The 19,860-nt window shown below is 36.1% G+C and overlaps 1 pseudogene; it reads left to right on the top strand.

The window, feature by feature from the left end:
- The first annotated feature begins 2,697 nt into the window (after positions 1-2,697).
- LOC132014524 (phosphoglycerate mutase 1-like) overlaps positions 2,698-19,860 on the top strand; it is a 92,762-nt pseudogene continuing 75,599 nt past the window's right edge.

Raw genomic sequence — 19,860 nt, 5'->3', positions numbered from 1 at the left:
TGGATTTTCAGGTGTTTGCAATCTTTAGATAAGCTATCTAGCTGATCTCCGGCTAGCTGAAGCAGTCTCAGAGCTTGCTACTTCTCCGCCATCTTCTGATAAGACCTACCTATATTGTTTTATTCTGATAAGGAAATACCTTTATCAGAGAAAAAATTAAAACGTACCCACTAGCAGACAGATCTTCTCTTCTTACATCTGAAAGGACAGGGTCACAATGGAAAAAGGATTTAAACCACCAGCTGGATTCTTCCACTTTCAGTAACCCTATCAAATAAAAGTCATATTACCCCCTTCTCAAACACATTTGGAAGATTAGAAACAAGGAAAATAATGAGGGTGATGCTGATAAGAAATAAACCAAATACCTTGCTGGGATTTGTCATCAAGTATGATGTTAACAGAATCAGTTAAAGAGCTAACTGAAGAAATACTGGCCTCTGTAAGAAATAAATGAGAATCAATAAACAAATAAATAATGGCCAAACACACATAGACATATTGTTTATGCATAAACTCCCAATTATCAAGTAACATGGTCTGAAATCATTTACTCCTGGATCATTTTCATGAATCAAAAAATGGATTGAATTGTCAATTAAGAAGTTCTGGAAAAGGCATATTGCATTTTTTTAAGTTTAAGATAATTTTTAAAGATATGTTATAACTTATGAATGTTCATTCCACAAAATTATGATGACAGAGCTTATGCTACACCTAGTTGGTAGTAACACTCGGGTTTTCTAGATAGTCATCATTTTTCTCTTGTCTGCATAGACCTATTAGCTGCCTTCTTGTTTTGCTACTTTATTTCAAAGTCTCTCAGCTTTCTCTGAGACCCCTTCCTAATTTTCTGGGATCTCTTCATGCTTTTCTGGTGGGCAAGTTCTTGCTGATATCTGTGGGCTATGTTGACCACCAGACCAAGCCTGGAAGAGAGTTACTTGGAAGAGAAACAAGTCTCCTAGCACACTCTTACATTTTCTATTAATAAAGAATATTTATTTCCATGCTGGACAATGTTGTCTCTCTAGATATAGATGTAGAATTTAAAATATAAGTGTCATCAAATTCAAAATCTTAGTACAAAATCAAGAATGAATATTAGAAACATTACATGGGCATACATTTAAATTTTCTACAAAAGTTACAAATTTAGAAATAAAGGAATTATTTCTAAAGAATAAACATTTTATTTGTTTTATCATACTTGTATCTTAGACCTGTAAGTCTTTTAAGTTATCAGAATATAAAAACAACTTTTATGGGTATAATAACACTAAGTAAATGGAAACAGTTTAACAATTTTGAAAAAGAATAAGTCAATAAACATTTCTAACTTTTATCTACAAACAAAACATGAAATTAGAATTTTCTATGGGTGGGTGTATTTTCAGTAAATGATCATTTGTTTCCGAAACGATTGCTTCATTCTAGAAATTTCCAAATTTTCCTTAAGAAGCTATGATTTTCTATTCAGCTATGAATATTCACAGATGGATAGATAAATAAAGATAAAACTGCCAAACAGAACCTGACCTATCATCCAAGAGAAAATGGAAATTAAAGAATCCTTCAAGCAGTCATGTTATCCCTTCTTTTCTAAGAAATACATAGTATTTTCTTTATGTAAAATTATCAGCTTTTAATGTATCCTATTAAATGCAAGATACATGAAATTAAAACACAATTATGAAACATAAGCTTATTTTCACTTATTTATAAGTGTAATGGTTTCATCAATATGCTATAATATAACAAATTTAAACAAAGAGCTAAGCCTTGACAATATTGATTCAGAGGGGTCTGAATGAGTTCTAGTCCTATTTTCTTCACTTTCACAAACAATTGTCAAGCCTTGTCCCTGAAGTTCTGACCAAGACACAATATTTAGGTTAATAATATCTCAGAAACATCACCTCAAGTCACATTCTCTAGGAATATAGTACGCTAGTGATGATACAACTTACTCCATAATACTGATTTTTGGCCAGCAGGCAACCAGTGGAAGGTACTGATGCCATTGTTTTCCCTGTGCAAAAGCGCCAGAGACACTGTGAACAGCAATCTGGAAACAGTGACAAGGAAAGAGAGGTTGTTAATTGCACAGTTTCCTTTCAGATATGTATCTCCAACTACAAAAAATGCCCACAACTTGCTCGATCTGAAAAAATCCTATCAGAAAAAAAAGCGTTAACACAGCCATGATGTAGTCACTCACCTATTTGTTTTCTCCAACTTGTTCTTTTAAAATAAACATGTTCTAAGTATTCCTCAGAAAGCATGCACTGAAAAAGTGGAGGTGATCCAGAAAGTACTGAGTTCTGCAGGCCAGGAGCACACTGCAGCAAATATGGGTGTGCTCCGGGACCCCTGAGCACACCTTATATTTAGAAGGTTGAAACCTGAGCTGTGGGTACCACAGAGGGAAGTGAAGCTCTTCATCTGTCCGCCCCTCAGCATGTCAGAGTGCCAACCAGGGCTGCTGGCAGCAGGGACAGAATCTGAAAGGTCAGGGCTTATGACTGCTGGTTTCTGCAGAGCGGAAAGTGATGCCCATGAATTCTCTTGGCCTTCCATATTATCTCACACTGGGGAAAGCACCAGTCTAGGTACCATTGGGGTTGGGGGTGGGTGGGTTACCGTGGAAGCCAGTCTCCAGGTCAGCTGAGGGAACTGGCCATACCCACAGACATAATGATGCAAAACAGAGCCACAGGAATAGCTCACAAAGAGGAGCTCCTTGAATCACTGAAGTCCTACGGAAAAGGACATGCACTGCAGAAATGTATGGACAGTGAGGTAGAAATTCCAGTAAGACTGATAAAAGACAGGTGGCAATCATCAGTAATGAGGGGAATTCGTGACATTATGACATTGTATCAGTATTATTTATTGATTCAAAAGTTATATTTATATTCTATTTTTGCAACGTCTCTTAATGTGAACTGTTTTGCCATTTTATAGACTCGGTTTATCATGAATCTAATCAGGACTCCCCTTTACACAAGGGTGGAGGGATTTTCAGTCCTGTTTCAATTTATTTAGTAGCTATTATTTTTATCAGCTTAAACCACACAAAATTACTTATGTTAGTTAGTTTCAAATATATTTAAAACTTTGATTTTAGTATGCCATCGTGTGTGTGTGTGTGTATATATATATATATATATATATATATATATATATATATATATACATATACCTCACACATTCTTTATGCATTCATCTGTCAAAGGATATCTAGGCTCTTTCCATATTTTGGTTATTTTGGACACTGTTGCCATAAACATTGGGGTGCATTCCCACCAACAGTGTAAAAGTATTCCCCATTCTCCAAATCCTCATCAACATTTGTTATTTCTTGAGTGGTTAATTTTAGCTATTCTGACTGGTGTGAGATAGTATCTCATTTGGTTTTGATTTGTATTCCCCTAATGTCAAGTGATGTTGAGTACTTTTTTATGTGTCAGTTAGCCATTTGCATGTCTTCTTTGGAGAAATGTTTGTTCATGTCTTCTGTCATTTCTTGACTCAATTATTTGTTCTTTGGGTGTTGAGTTTCATAAATTATTTATAGACTTTGGATACTAGCCCTTTATCTGATGAGACACTTGCAAATATTTTGCCTATTCTAAGCGGTTGTCTTTTGGTTTTGTTAACTGTTTTCTTTGCTGTGCAAAAGTTTTTTATTTTGATGAAGTCCCAATAGTTCATTTTTTCCCTTGCTTCCAGGGAAAAGGCAGATGACAAAGGACTACTCCATGCTTTATAACTCTATGCTTAATACCAAATGCTACAGGGGCACCTGGGTGGCTCAGGGGGTTAAAGCCTCTGCCTTTAGCTCAGGTCATGATCCCAGGGTCCTGGAATCGAGCCCCACATCGGGCTCTCTGCTCAGCAGGGAGCCTGCCCCCCTCCACCGCCTGCCTCTCTGCCTACTTGTGATCTCTGACTGTCAAATAAATGAATAAAATCTTAAAAAAGAAATACCTAATGCTACAGACAAACATGTGTAGCAGATGTTTTAAAAAGGCATGACAGTTTGCATTAAAATAGTTTCATTTCATAGTTTTTGTGGAAAAAATTACCAATAATTAGTCTCTGAATATCTCTGGGCCTCCACAACTGATAGATAAAATGGAAATAATAATATTTTACTTTATTTGAAATCAAATCCAGTCCCAAAGTATATGATTCAATTGTTTGTTTAAAATTTATATTTCTCTGAATTACATATGGTCTTTCAGTCAGTTTTCATGACTGTACAAAACAGAAATCAATTCCATCTAGAAGCAGAGAAATAATTTATTGGGAGCATAATGGTCAGTTCATAAAATCAATAGGAAACATAGAGAAGTGTGGTCTGAAAACCAAGACCATCCAATGAGATTTTGGGAGCTGACATGGAGTGGTTTTGTCAACGAAACACCTGAGTGGCGGTTGCAGCAGGAGGTGTGACCAAACCAAGCTTTCTTCTATGGCTCGAGAGGCTCAAATTGCCACAGGTGCACATCCCAACAGCTGCTGCCTTTCCTGGACTATTCATCTAAAAAGTGGGCACCCCAAATCCATTCTTCCATCTGACAAGCAGTGTTTAGTTCTGCACTGAGAAAGTTGTTCCTGCTTCCTAAGAAGGGAGAACTGCTAGAACGAAATACTGAAGCATGTTCACCAGAAAATCCTTGCCCTGTATGCCTTTTACAGGGATAATGAGAGCTTGAGGTTAAGAAAGCCTTCTCTCACTGACCCTTTGCTCATAAACTTTTGCAACAAATCCTATTTCTCAACCCATACACTGGGCACACTGACCTGAGAGCTACTGGACTACTAGGAAGCCACCCAGAAGGAATCAGTCTTAGAATGTGGCAAGAACTAAATACACTTGATCAGGGAAGCACCTGCTCAGGTCACATCCAGACAGAATACAGTAAGGGGTCTTCTTTCAGCTATGACTAATTGTCCAAGCTAAAGCTCCCAGTAGAACTGACCTTATTGACTAAGTTTAGGTCATGTGCTCACATCAAGCTGCATAAAAAGACAACATAACCTTGCAGCAAAAATTGCTAACCATACTTCAGGAACTATTCTCTCCTTTTCTTTTTAATATTTATTGGGCATAGTCTACCCAACTGGAGACTACATTTCTCAGCCTCCCAACCAGCTAGGGATTGGCATGGGCCAGTAAGATGTGAGAAGTGAGTGGTTCATCCTTAGGGTCATCTCTTTAAAGATCAATCCACTTGACTTGAACTTTTTGCACAGAAGTAAGGGTCATAACTCACAGGGTGGCACAACTGTTCTTATGTTAGAATGAAATGAAGTTCTCTTTTTAGTTATTGTAACTTGTTACTGTTATTTAACTTACACTGCACCTTGACCATTAAAATAACTCTGACCTCTGTAGTGAGTGGTATAGAGTGCAAGGATCCCTTAAATAGAATGGATCCTAATATGCTGGACTTCCAGGTATAAGAGATGAGGTCACAAGCACACCCTGCTATCCCTTTTCTTAACATGCAACTGTCTTTATTGAGCAGTTTTAGAAACTTTCTTCCACTAAAGCAACTCACCCTCACCACATGTTCCTATGTACCGTTTCCCTGACCTACAAGTCTCTTTTCCTTGATTCCTTGAAGCAAAGGAGAATTGAGCTCAATGACTTCTTCATGTCTGTGTAACTGCTAGGCGGGATAATGAGTCAGTTGCCAGTAATACAAATAGTCAAATATTAAAAAAAAAAAAAAAATCAGTTCCTTTTTACCTTTGGGCCACTTTCTCCCTGGTTTGTCTCCAAACATTAGTCACAATGTAAAAACATTGATTGATCACTTATTAATAAGCACTGGTCTTGATTCTTGAGGCTCCCCTCACCAATGCAAAGCCACCATCTGTAATAGCCAAACCTGTGAGGGCAGCAACCAGATCCTTCCTCAGTACTAACTCATAGACAGGAGAAGATAGATGTCTTTCTTGGTGCAAAGACCATTTCTCAGTAGGCAATCTTTTCAGGATTCTCTTAGTTGTCAGTTTCCAAATTGCTGTCAGCATTTTTCCTCTTGTGGAAAGCATATAAACGAGCATAATAACTGGCAGAACTCCCCAAGGCTCAGCACCCTACATTCTCCAGGCCTGGTAGGTCAGATTCTGGAGAGCTTGTGAGGAGATTCAAAGCAATTACTTCATCAAATGCCTTTGTCTTCCTGCATGCTGAGATATTTAGGTAAGCAAATGCACTGAAAGTAATAAATACCCAAGAACTGAAAGGATTTCATTTCAATTTTCTCTTGGTTTTATAATTTGAGGCATAGATAAATATTCCTAATTATCTAAGCCAATATCTCTGGTTTGTGAATCCTATCCCTGCTGAGTTAGATATCTGCTCTCAGTAATGATCAATACAACAAAAACTTGGAGCCCTATTAAACCGTTTAGAGGCATGAACACAATTTCTCTTTCATTTTCTCTTTCATTTCTTCCCTGGCATCTGTAAGAGAAAAAAAAAATTAGATTATTTTTTTGAATTTTAGATTGCTTTTAAATATCAGATTAAACTCCTAAACATCTTTTTTTCTTTGTCCTAATTGAATTGCTTCCATTTCTCATAAATCTCAAACCTGAATAAGAAAAGTGTGCTTATTCTGATACACACAAAGATCTGAATCTGATGCATGGAGTACCAGATGATCTGCCTCTAGGTGTCTTAGGCTCTGTTCTCAGGAAAACAGATTCATCTGCATACAGTTTTACTAGAGAATTCTCTCTCCCCACTAAATAAATAAATAAATACCAAAAAACCTACAAAAGAATGGACAAGGTATAGTAAGAAGAGCTGACCTATGACCTTGCATGTGCTGAAGAAAACAAGATGATGCTTCTACATTATTCCCAACTGAGGCAAGACTTCAGGTCTTTGTCCCTATACATTAATGAGTCTTTGAATATGGGCTGCCCCATGGGGACACATGTCAGTGGAAGGATGAATGCATTTAGCTAACGCAGATCCCTGGAGGACAGCGGCAACCTGCCCACAAATGAGAAGTCATGATTTTTGGGGATGAGCACCTTTTTCCTGAAGAGAATCTGGGCAGCACAGCCAGTCCCCAGAGGCCACCCCTACATTGCTTGAATAAAATGCTTTCAAGAGTAAGTTCATCCTGTTTGGGGCTTCTTTTCCTGGGAAAACTTAGAAGAGGAAGGTGAGTGGAAGAAGTATAATTCCTGCCAGGGCAGCTGGACTTATGTCACATCAGATAGCTATGCTCCCATAATTTACTGTTATATCTTGTGTTTCCCTCAGCCTTGGTTAGCACCTCTGCTAGTCCAAATGCTCTACCTGGAGGACTGACCCAAATCTTCATCTTTTGAGTTTTACAAGCTACTAAATTTAGGATATTTGTGTGGGAATGTTTGTGTGGTGACGTTTGTATGGCGATGGCATCATAAGCTGAGGATATTTGTGTGGAGAAGGCACATTCCCTTCAAAGACCTCTTTTTATGACTGGCCATTGGCTGGCTCCTGGAAACTGAGCTCCTGGAATGTTCTGCCTCGTGGGAGTGTTCTGCATCTTTTGGCCTTGAGCCAAGTTGCACCAGTGGTCTAGAGGATTTATTCTAATAAAGTGATTTATGATGGTCTGGGGTTTCAGTAGCTAAGGTAAGTCATGCAGGGATTATACATGACTGACTTTCAATAAAAACCCTGAACTCCAAGGCTGAGATAAGCTTCCCTGATTGGTAACACTCCACACATGTTATCACATCTTTTCTGGGGGAATTTAGTATGTTCCAAGTGAGGCTGTGAGAAGGGACACTAGAAGCTTACGCCTGGTTTCTGCAGACTTATCCTAAACAGGGGAGTTTTTGGCAGTCCATCATCACCTACAAGATCAATCTGGTTTCTATAAGGACCAGGCAATTAGAATAAATAAGTGTATCATAGCTACCACCACTCATACATTCTTCATACCTTTAGAAGCAGAATTAATATCAACCATTTCTCCCAAGCCACAATTTTAAAAGCTTACTGTCTTAGCCATGGTGTGTGTGGGGGGCAGTGTTGGAGGCTTCCACCTGGCTTTTACCCCCAGCAAGTCCTATACTACAGGATAATGACAATTATGATGGTTCTGTCCACCAAGAAAATGACCATTAGGTCCAGTGGACAGAGCAAGTGTGACCCAGACCTGGGTCAGGGCTCTATTAATGACCTGGATTCTTTTTTTTTTTTTAATATTTTATTAATTGATTTGACAGAGACACAGAGAGAGAGGGAACACAAGCAGGGGGAGTGTGAGAGAGAGAAGCAGGCTTCCTGCTGAACAAGGAGCTGGATATGGGGCTCATTCCAGGAGCCTGGGATTATGATGTGAGCCTGAGGCAGACGCTTAATGACTGAGCCACATAGGTGCCCCAATGACCTGGCTTCTATACTTTTCACTCTAACAATGATGTTTCTGATCCCTGGGAATCAATTTCAATATAGTCCTTTTGTTTAGAATTCCTCAAAATGTGTATGTATTCTTATCTCATGGTGTATGAATGCCTTCCTTTTGGGGCAGCCCTGGGGAGATTCTTTTCAGATTCCATGATCTCACAGGATCATAAGTCATGGGAACCCAACACTCCTTAGACCAATCAGTTCCAGGTATGAGAACTACCTAAGATCCAGACACTAGAATAGGGATCATGAGTATTTATTGATGAGCTGCTTGATTTTATCTTAATCGTACAATTAAGCAAGATTCTTGATCCTGCTTATTTATATTGGCCTTAGGAACACCACATTCTATAAGCCATCTCACTGTAAGTAAGGCTCCCTTTGCGGCCACTCTGACCTTATTCCTGTTCTGATAGTTGTATTCACTGAGCTTCTAATGGCTAAGTGTCGTCACCCTGCCTTCTTTTGGGGATCTTGTTATCCCCATTGCAATAAGGGAGTCAATTCTAACAACACCTTTTATTCTGAGACTTGACCTATAGAAAAGTCCTCACTGTGCCTCTCAGTGAAGTTGATGCTCTTCTCTCCAATGTGTTCCTTCTCATTTTGTGAAAGGGGAATTGTAGTCAGTTGGGTCTTTTGGCCTTAAGTAGGATATTCACTCTAGCATGCCTATTTCTATTTCAACTATTTTCCACAGCAATTCTGGAATTTCTTTTACTTTGTAGGGGTCATTCTTGCTTCCAAGAATCTTCCTGACAACATATTACCTTTGTATGGTGGCCTTGCCATGGTGTTAGATTCTATATCATGGGAAATATCACCTTTACCAATAGAGTTTCCTATTCACTAACTTCATGACAAGAATTCCTTGACCCAGTACCATAAGGACCTAGTTCCATTTGTATGCACCCATGTACATGTTGGAAAATCTTGCAACTCCTTTAGAGTATACTCCCTTTGTACCTTAGCAGGCCCAGCTGCCTCAGCAAGCTAACATACTTGACCTGAGTTCCTTGTCCAATGACTGAGATAGGACGTAGGGGGATATCCTGAAGGAACATGTAGTGTCTTTCAAGCAAGAGGCCTATGCATCACCTTCAAGCAAAAGAGGGACTCCAATTTTTTTTTTTTTTTCTTGCTAGGAGATATTCTCCTTCCCTACTTTTTTTTTTTTTTAATTAAAAAAAATTTTTTTGTGTTATGTCAGTCACCATGCAATACACCATTAGTTTTTGATGTAGTGTTCCAAGATTCATTGTTTACATATAGCACCCAGTTCTCCATGCAGTATGTGCCCTCCTTAATACCCATCACTGGAGCAAACCATCCCCCCAGGTGGGTTCTAAAATCCTCAGTTTGTTTCTGGGAGTCCACGGTCTCTCATGGTTCATCTCCCCCTCCAATTTCCCTCCCTTCACTTCTCCTTTCCTCCTCCTAATGTCCTCTGACTTTAAGAAAGAAGTGTTGGCCATTTCCATAGACACAGAGTTTTGGGATGATCCTGACAGTCAACATTTTTATAGTGCATTGTCTCGAATGTCCTTATTACAAATATTTCTTTACAACTGGACCCCTGAGCTTGAAGAATCAGAATTGCCAGGGTTGGGAATTCAACTTTCTTTGAACTCTGACCCCTTTATAATTAAGTCTTTGAGACTTGACCTCAGTTTTTTTTTCTGCCACTTAGTAGCAAGAGATAATATACCTTTTCTATCCTGCCAAGGAGCTATCTGACTTTCATCATTTACCTTATACCAGTTAAGGGTGCCTAGGTAGCTCAGTCAGTTGAGCATCTGACTCTTGGTTTTGGCTCAGATCATGATCTCAGGGTCGTGAGATGGAGTCTGCAACAATCCCTGCATTCAGCTCTGTACTCAGTGGAGAATCTACTTGAGATCCTCTCCCTTTGCCCCTCCCCGCCTTGCACACTTGCTCTCTTTCTACACTACATCAGTTAATAATCATTCTCCTCCTTTCACAGAATTTTCTTTTCCACTGTGTCAGTGATACACAGCTACAGACAGCTCATCCCATAGCCCGATTATTATTTCCTCTGACCCTCTCAGACACTAGAGAAAATGCTAGTGCATCCCCTTCCACCATTATCCTATTTCAGTTCACTACTGGTAGACATTTTAACAGTAGTCCTGTTTCTTCATTTGCTAGGGCTTCTATAACAAAATATCTTAAATAAAAGAAAATTATTTTATCTTTCTTAAATAAAACAAAATTATTTTCTCACAGCTATGGAGTTAGAAGTCCAAAACCAAGGTGTCTGCTTACTTGGCTGTCTTCTCTCTGCACCTTCCCATCTTCTGTATGTGTCTGTGTTCAAATTGTTTCTCTTATATGACTCTGATCATATTAGATTAGGGGCCCACACAAATGATACATTTGGATTTGGTTACATCTTTCAAAGGCCTGTCTCCAGGCAATAGGGGATATAAGAGATCAGAACTTCAATTTTAGAGGAACACAGTTCATCCTATAACAACCTGCTTAAACCATTTTAGGTAGTATTATCACTCCATCTATCACCAATGACAGGATCTACATTGACAGCCAGCTGAAGGGTGATCCAGCTTCAAAATCTCAGCTTTGCTATCATACTGTCTTTGGCTGGGTTTCCTGGGAAGTAGACTTTGGGATACACTTGGGGAGGTTTATAGGGCACACCAGAGGGAATAAGCATCATCTGTTCGAACCATCTAGCTCTTCATCAATTACATTATAATATCACTCAGACAACTTAACTAAATAGAAATAAAATCTTAAACACTAATTGTACACTAAGGATAAGATTTTTAATTTTGGACATGAATTATCTGTTTAATTGAATGTCCTGAATTTTACAAATTTTTGTTATCTTTATCCATAAATATAGGCATCGCTATTGCTGGAATGTAATATACATAGTTTCTACCATAAAACTTCATGCACTGAAGTCATCTTTTGCACTGATCTTTTGACTAAACTTACACAAAACAATTTTGTATTCTGAATTAAAACCAGACAAAATGAGCTTTAGAGGTAGAGATATAAAATACATTTTAATAACTTCCTGTAATTAGCAAAGAACCCAAATCAAGGCACTATGTTGTAAGCATTAGATTGTACATTATTTATCTGAAATAAAAATTTTAAGTAAGACCTACATATAAAAAGAAAGAATAGTTTTAACACTGTGATTGTTTTTGTACTTTTCATTCTTTATTCCTATTTGAGGATATAATTTTCAACTACAGTGTTTTGTCACTTCCCATCCTTTTTTTCCCCTTTCTCTTATGGAAATACACACTGCTGGACTTTCAGGTTAAATGTTAACTTTTATAGATAATCCAAAGCTCAAGATGGAATTTGAATTTCAACCCAGGGAAAGCTTTGTATCTTGATGCATTTCATCACAAGAAGATACTTGGCAGTATCTTCAGAAGCTATTTCCAGAAACCACAGAAAACTCACTTGTATTGCAAATCCATTATGACACTTATAAAAGTGTCATATATTTTTTATAATAAAGATCAGTAGTTCAAAGTAATTATATAGTTAACAGTAGAAAGGCACAATGTTAAGTTACTGACAGAGCACTTTTCTAAATTATTACATCTATATGTATTTATATGCCTATGCTTAATTACAAAAAATGCAAAGATATATGGAATTTTAGGTGTTTGTATAGTAAATGCTTGTGAAACAACAGTTTTACTTACAATCTAGGGAAAACTTTAGTAAAACACTTGCTGAAAACATAGATGTCTCAACATACAGCACAATCTTCTATATGTGCATCTGTAACACTGAACTCAAAGGTAAAATTTGATGTTCTTTCATGATTCCACACTCATTTCAAATGGTTGGTGAATTTGTACAAATATTTTGAGGTTTTAGTATTTCTTCACCAAGCTGTGTTTCCCTCCCCAACACATTCCTTTCTACTACTATGATCACCTTACACTTACCCCACTTTATTTAGAGTCAGATGTTTGGGGTTTTCCTCTATTTTATCTTACCCTCCTGTCCCAACCTGGGACAACATGGAATACATCTAGATCTAGCATCTTGAAACAAGAAAACAACATTGAAGGGCAAATGAAAGAGTAAAAGAGTGAGACAAAATACAGCTTTCATGTTTGTAGTGTTTTCATTCTAATTAAAGTAGGGAGAGATGGACACTTTATTCTTGTGGAATGTATGGCTCCATTTCTAATGGAGCCATAATAAAAGTTGTTCAGCCCACATCATTATTCTGACTGTACAATATTTCTCAAGCATAGTGTGGAAGCAAAAGAAACACCCCTCACATTACAGTATTTATAGTCCAATGGCTGGAGATAATTTTACACACAGTCACCTAGAAAGAAGATCCTTTGAAAAGAATCTGTAAGTGGAAAAGGTAGCATTCAGGGTACTGAGGGAGAGGCAGAGGGGGAGTCTTGGTATGGAGCTGAGCTAGCAAATTTCCTGAAGTAATATTTCTAAGGTTAAGATTTCTTTGAAGTTCTTTATTACATAAATAAACCAATCATCCTTTCTGGTGACTTTTCTTATGGTGAAATCAGAAACCTTTGTAGATAAAGCAATGCTTTAGATATCCCATTGCAAGCAATGTGCTAACTGTAAAATATGGAACTAAGGGAAATAAGGTGTTTCAATCTTTGTCATATTAGTATTCAGACTGCATTTAAGCTGTAATTAAAACACATTTTTCTTTGAATGTGCATTTAATATGCTCAGTAAGATTGATTAAATACCTCAAGCAAGCTGATATTTTACTGTTTGGTTTCCAAGATGGCATATACATTGATTCAGTATCTCACTTGGGATGCTTTCACTGTCTTTATCTCTCACATATTCCAAATGAGGACCCCCAAGCAACAGAAGAATGTCTAAACACCGAATTTGAATAACACATCATAGAATTGCAAATTTTAATAAATGATGTATAATATATGATTTGGTTATAAATTGCTAATATTTTCAGTAAGACTATTTACATTGCACAGAATTGGATAAAAATGCAATTCAGATTTCAGGATTGAAAGAAGTCAGAGTTTTCAACTTTAAATTAATCATATAAACCAAGAAAAATGTCCTTGTATTTAATCCCCACAATATTTAATTTTCATTCATATCTGTTGGTAAAGAAAGCTAATGAAATTCAGAAGTTAGTCCATTTGGTCTGGATTTTGTCTAAATGTGCTGGGGTAAGCAAGATGGCAAATAACTACACTACATTTTGTGTGTGTGTGTGAAAATAGAGCTATTAAAATTTAAATAGCTTTCCAAGTATTATATATAGGAATCTTTACATTATTGTATGCATTTGGAAAGCATGATACATTATACCACTTGTTACCAATTTAAACCAATTAGTGTTCTCCTTTTACTTTTAAATTAATCTCTAATTGTACATTAGACATCTGTGAAAGATCATGAACTATTTGCAGCCTCTTTTAGCAAATCCCCAGAAGGATAGATCTCCTGGAGTTAGGTTACCAGAGTTTATAATCATATTATAGGACATGAATGGCTTCGTTCAGCAAGCTTCATTAAAACTAACTTTTCTTGATCATTAAAATACAGTTTGCTTTTGGAGCAGCTTTTATTGGTGAATGTAGCCCTTTTGTGAAGCATCCTACGCTGAAATTTGAGATTTTGTTTAGAATGACTAACATAATTACCATATCTTTTCTGCAGAGCTTACGCTATCAACACATATAATGACTTCAAATTCACTATTATTTTATAAAATATAATCTGTAATGGGTTTAGAGTAAATATAACAGAATCCACTCTCATATCTAATGGGAATACTCTGAGTTTGTTTTAACTTTTAATTAATTAAATTTTCCATACAAGGGATGAAGTGTTTATGATTTTTCAATGAATATTTATGAACACTCATTGTCCAAAATTCACAAGCCTTCATTCAGACTCATAAAAGAGTTTATGAATATTTGATCAAAAAACAAACCAAAATGAACCACTTTATAATTCTTTCAAGAGCCACAATAATGTCCATGAATTAAAACCATGCATATGTTGACAAATATTCAGCTTTTTGTTTTTTGTTTTTTTCCTTCAGAACATATATCACAAATGCCGACTTAGGATCAACAGTGCTTCAAATAACATTATTATTTTAGGAGCAGTACTAATGACTCTATAACTCCCACATATCATCAAAATCTTTCAGAAAATTTGAGGGAAAGAAAATTATCATACCAAGTTTAAAGATAATAATGATCAAATCTTAAAACAGTAGTGGGGAACTAATTTTACAATCTAGAAATCATGGGTCTGCACATCATTGAATGACAGACTAAGATTAGAACAAATTTTCCAACATGTAGTTCAATGTGATAGTTATTTATAGAGTGATTGCTCTGTGGCAGGCATTATGCTGCTATTTTTATCTCCAAGATTCCTGTAGATTTTAAGAATATTGACATTTAATCGAATGTCACTTCCCTATCTACAGTAGAATGGAAAGGTACGGATTGAAATCCTGCTTTTGTTTTGTTTCCTGGATATTGTTCTATAAACATGGTGAAAGCCAGTATTCTATCTGTAAATTCTCAGTACCTATTCAGTATTTGGGTTCCTTACCACACAGATACTAATGATCATCAAGTCATTCATTCATTCCAGGGAATTTTCGAGTGTATATTATATACTAGGACATCATGCAGATGTCTAAGGTTAATAAGACAAAGCCCTTGATCTCATAGACTCTAGTTAGTAAGTAAATTAGAGACTATCGACTCTGAAAAACAACCTGAGGGTCTTGAATGGGTGGGGGGTGGGAGGTTGGGGGAACCAGGTAGTGGGTATTGGAGCGGGCACAGATTGCATGGAGCACTGGATGTGGTGCAAAAATAATTAATACTGTTACGCTGAAAAAATAAAAAAAATTTTAAAAAATTAATAATATAATTTCTAGTAGGAAAGCATGCCACAAATAAAATAAACAAGCAGAAAGAGTGTTGGAGGAAAACCAATTTAGGTATGGTCATGAGAAACCGTCTCTGAGGTGGACTTCTTTGGATGAACTCTAAATGAAAGAGCAAATTCATATATTACATTAGTTTGAGAACAATTCCAGACAACAAGAAAAGTTACAGAAGCTCTGAGGTAGTGCAAAGCTCAGAAAGAGAAGGAAAGACCGTTATAGACTTAACTGGTTGGATGAGATGGAGAGAAGGGAAGTAATAGGAAATGCAGTCAGAGAGGTGAGTGGAAACCAGTTCACACGTGGACTGGCAGGACTTGAAGAACATTGATTTTGGTTTATGGTGAACATAATGGGCTGCTACTTACAGGTTTTCATTAGATGCATGACATATCTGATTTTCATGTTTAAAAGCCGTTCTATGGAAAAAAGACTGAAATTGTCAAAGTGGAAGCAAGTAGTTAAGTTAGGAGGTTATGGCAAACCTCTAAGAGAAAATAGGAGCATGGACAAAAATGATTGTGTTAGAGCTCAAATTTCATATTTTAAAAGTGGAACTGATTTTTAAAAATGCTTATTAGCATAGGGAGTAAATGACAAAAAAAAAAAAACAAAAAACAAACAAAAAATAAATAAACAAAAAAGACTCCAAGATCTTAGCAACTGAGCAACTGATGATGTCACTGACAAAATCAATTATAGATAACAACAAATTGAGTCCAGAGTCTTCTGTATCAGAGAATAGAGACCAAAGGTTCTATTTTGGATAAATTCAAAAAGTCTTTTCAAATGGAGATGAGGTTGGAGATTCCAATTCTGGGTATTCTTAACGTAATATGGTAGTTAACACCATCAGATTATCTAGTGATATGGTGTACAGAGACATGAAGGAAACATGGAAAGCTGAGCCTATGGCAGACTAAGCCAACACATAGAAATCAAGAAGAAGAACAGAAGCCAGCACAATAAATGGGGTATGAGCAAACAACACAGTAAAATATTTTACAAATTTGGCATCTGAGGAATAAAGTAAGACAAAAGGTAGGAAGAAGGAAGATAAGGCAGTTGCCATTAATTTGCAATATGGAAGCCACTGATGACTCCACAGGAGATCTAGGTGAGACATAGTGAGGACTTTCAGTAACTGAAACAAGAGAATAGCAAAGAAGATGGACAGAGGGAAATAAATGAAGGCTATTTAATAAAACAGAACTCAGAAGCCAATAGACCATAGAGTCAAGATGACTTGCAGAATGAGATCATGGTGCTATTCTCTGAACAGAAAACACAAAGAATTAATCTCATTTTAGGAAAAGTTGTTGTGTTTAATTTTAAATCTATTTATATTGAGGTGTTTGAAGCACACATGGAGCTGTGAAGAATCTAGAAAACTGGCCTCAAGCCAGGGTTAAAAGATAAACACACACAAACAGAACTTTACACAACACCAATACCAACATTTCAAGAATGCATTGGACAAAATGAGCCTGCCCTAGAGCACACAGAAGAGAAGGTTGAGAGAATTAATTGATTTATATGTTATATGCTTCTTGAATGGTGATGATAAGGTATTTTAAATTCCCTTGTCTTAATCTTTCCCAAACTTCTTCAATCTGGCTCCAAATCTGTGCCTGGAGAATAGGTAATCTATAGTTACCACCACTGGGGTAAAAAGAGAGAGAAAACCAGATTTAGAAGGGTATTAATATATACTTTTTTCTTAAAAAAATAGTTTATATTCAAACACAGAATTCTAACAAATATTGGTTATTTGAGCATGAAGGAACTCTAGCTTGCTATAGGGAAAGGAGATCGATCCTGTGCAAACTTACTGAGGTTGAATTCTGATTTTCCCTCTGGCTAGCTGTGTTTTTAGAGCTGGCAATTGACCTGCTCTCCTTCTCTTTTGAGTGAGGATTACTAAACAAACTTCACTAGGTTTCTGTAAATATTACTTATGACAAGGTAGATGAAAATTTCACCATGGCACTTGGTGTATGAATGCTTAAGAAATATTAATTCACTTCTTGTCCCTCCAGTACGATACATAATTGTGTTTTCAAACCTGTTTTACAATGTCAACAGTTATCGTTGTGGGAAGTTGAGATAATACATGTTGTTTTAGTTATTTACAATTTCATTACTTTTTATTGAGGTAAAATGTACATAGAGTAGAAGGCACATACCTTAAGTGTGTAAATGAATGGTTTTTGATAAATGTGTACACCTGTATAAACACCATTCCAGTCAAGGCATAAAGCACTTCATCACCCCTTTGTGTCACCCATGTCCTCCCCAAATAGCCAGTGTTCTGAATTACATCACTACAGATTAGTTATGCCTGTTTTTAATTTCATATAAATGGAAATATGCATATTCTTTTGTGAATAGTTCTTATCACTCATTTTATATGAGTTATATCACTCAGTTATATGTGTGTATGTAAAGTTGCTATAAACTTTCATTTCCAAGTCATTTTGAAGACAAGCATTTTCATTTCTTTTGAGTAAATACTTAGGGATGGAATTGCTAGGTCATGGGATAGTGTATGATTCCTACCCTCCCTGATGTTTATCATCAGGATTTTAAATATTATCCATTCTAATAAATATGAAGAGTTATCTAATTATGCTTTTAATTTGTGTTTCCCTAGTAATAGATGATGCTGGGCACCTTTTCATGTGTCTATTGGCCATTCATATATTTTCTTTTGTGAAGTATCCAAGTTTTTGCCCATTTTTACTAGGTTGTTTGTCCTTTAATGATTTGTAGATCTTTATTTATTCTAAATACATTTCTTCTATGTGAATATTTTTTGACAATGTGTGTACTCCCTTTTCTTTTTCCTCATGATGTCTTTTGGTGGGTTCTTTAGCCATAGTTTTTAATTCTGTCAAAGGCCAATTAATAATTTTTAAAAAATTATGTATAATGTTTTTGTGTTTTCCCTAAGATTTTTAACCTATGTCGATGTTGTAAAGATATTTCTATGTAGATGTTTTACGCCTTTAGATTTCATGTTTGATGTATGATCCATCAAAATTATTTTCATTAAATATTAATATTAAACAATGTGTTTTCATATATTCTGGATTTTCTTCAGTGGTTAACTTATTTTAAAGATTTTATTTATTTATTTATTTATTTATTTATTTGACACAGAGAGAGAGATCACAAGTAGGCAGAGAGGCAGGCAGAGAGAGAAGGGGAAGCAGGCTCCCTGCTGAGTAGATAGCTCAATGAGGGTCTCAATTCCAGGACTCTGAGATCATGACCTGAGCCAAAGGCAGAGGCTTAACCCACTGAGTCACCCAGGTGCCCCAGTGGTTAAATTTTTAAGTACCTTATTATCAGCTGATGTTTATGACTAAGTGTGCTTTGTGGGGGTTGGAAATATGATCTCCCTTAGAAGCAGACACATTTCTAATCCTACCAGTTTGACTAGTTACCTTATAAACAGAGATATGATTCAATTAAGAAATATTGCACTTTGCATCTCTAAAATTTAAAAAAGCAATCTCTGTTTCACATTAGCACTCATCAAAAATTATAACAATAATAATATGAACAAATTGCTTCAAAGCTTTCAAAAGAGCACATGAATATATAGAAGTAACGATTAGTAACTAGTAATTGTAACTTTAAGAGCCCTTTCTTTGAATCTGTTAACAGTGTCTGAAGAAAAACAGATTCAATACCAGAATTCAGAGGAAACTTTATTTCCTCTGAATTATTTATATTTATAAATACAATATATTTATAAATATATTTTATATTTATTCTTAAATATATAAAACTATCTACAGAACACTTCCTGTTATTTTATACCATAATGGAAAAATAATCAGGATCCCAAATTATTTTTATATTAACCTTTCAGAAGATAATGATTTCTGACTTTGAAAAGTAAGAGGAAGTCCATTCTATATTACTCTGTAATGAAAAGTGTTATTTCTCTAAATTAAAGCAAGAAAATGACCAATATAAGTAATCTGACCATTGTCATTTTGCATTATGCTTCCCACAGTTGTAGTTCATAAATAAGGCCAGTTTTATAATTTTTATGTCCAAAAACACTGTATATTGAGAAAGTATCTGTAATCTTCATCTCTTCATATGCACTATTAAAACAATGATTTTCTTCCTGCTTTTTACATTTTATATATTTTAACTTGATGCTACTCAATTTTATCTATCATCCATCTATCCATCTATCTATCTATCACCTATCTATCCACTCATCTATCATCTATCTCTTATCTATTTACCTCTGTACCTACATGTCAGTTTCAAGCAGACATGTGTCCAGAAGTCAACCCTCTTACTTTCTCAGACCTGATATGAATGGCTTTCCCATACTGGGGTACAGAGGGAAACTATGAGAAGGCAAGGGGCACAAAGATATGCCCCAGGGACACTACATTTGTTTCCAAACAATGCCTGCCAAATTTCTATTTTTCCTAAA

This window comes from Mustela nigripes, chromosome 3, assembly GCF_022355385.1.
Source record: "Mustela nigripes isolate SB6536 chromosome 3, MUSNIG.SB6536, whole genome shotgun sequence".
NCBI lineage: Eukaryota > Metazoa > Chordata > Mammalia > Carnivora > Mustelidae > Mustela > Mustela nigripes.
The sequence above is the reverse complement of the archived record's forward strand: the minus strand, read 5'-3'. Positions and strand labels throughout refer to the sequence as shown.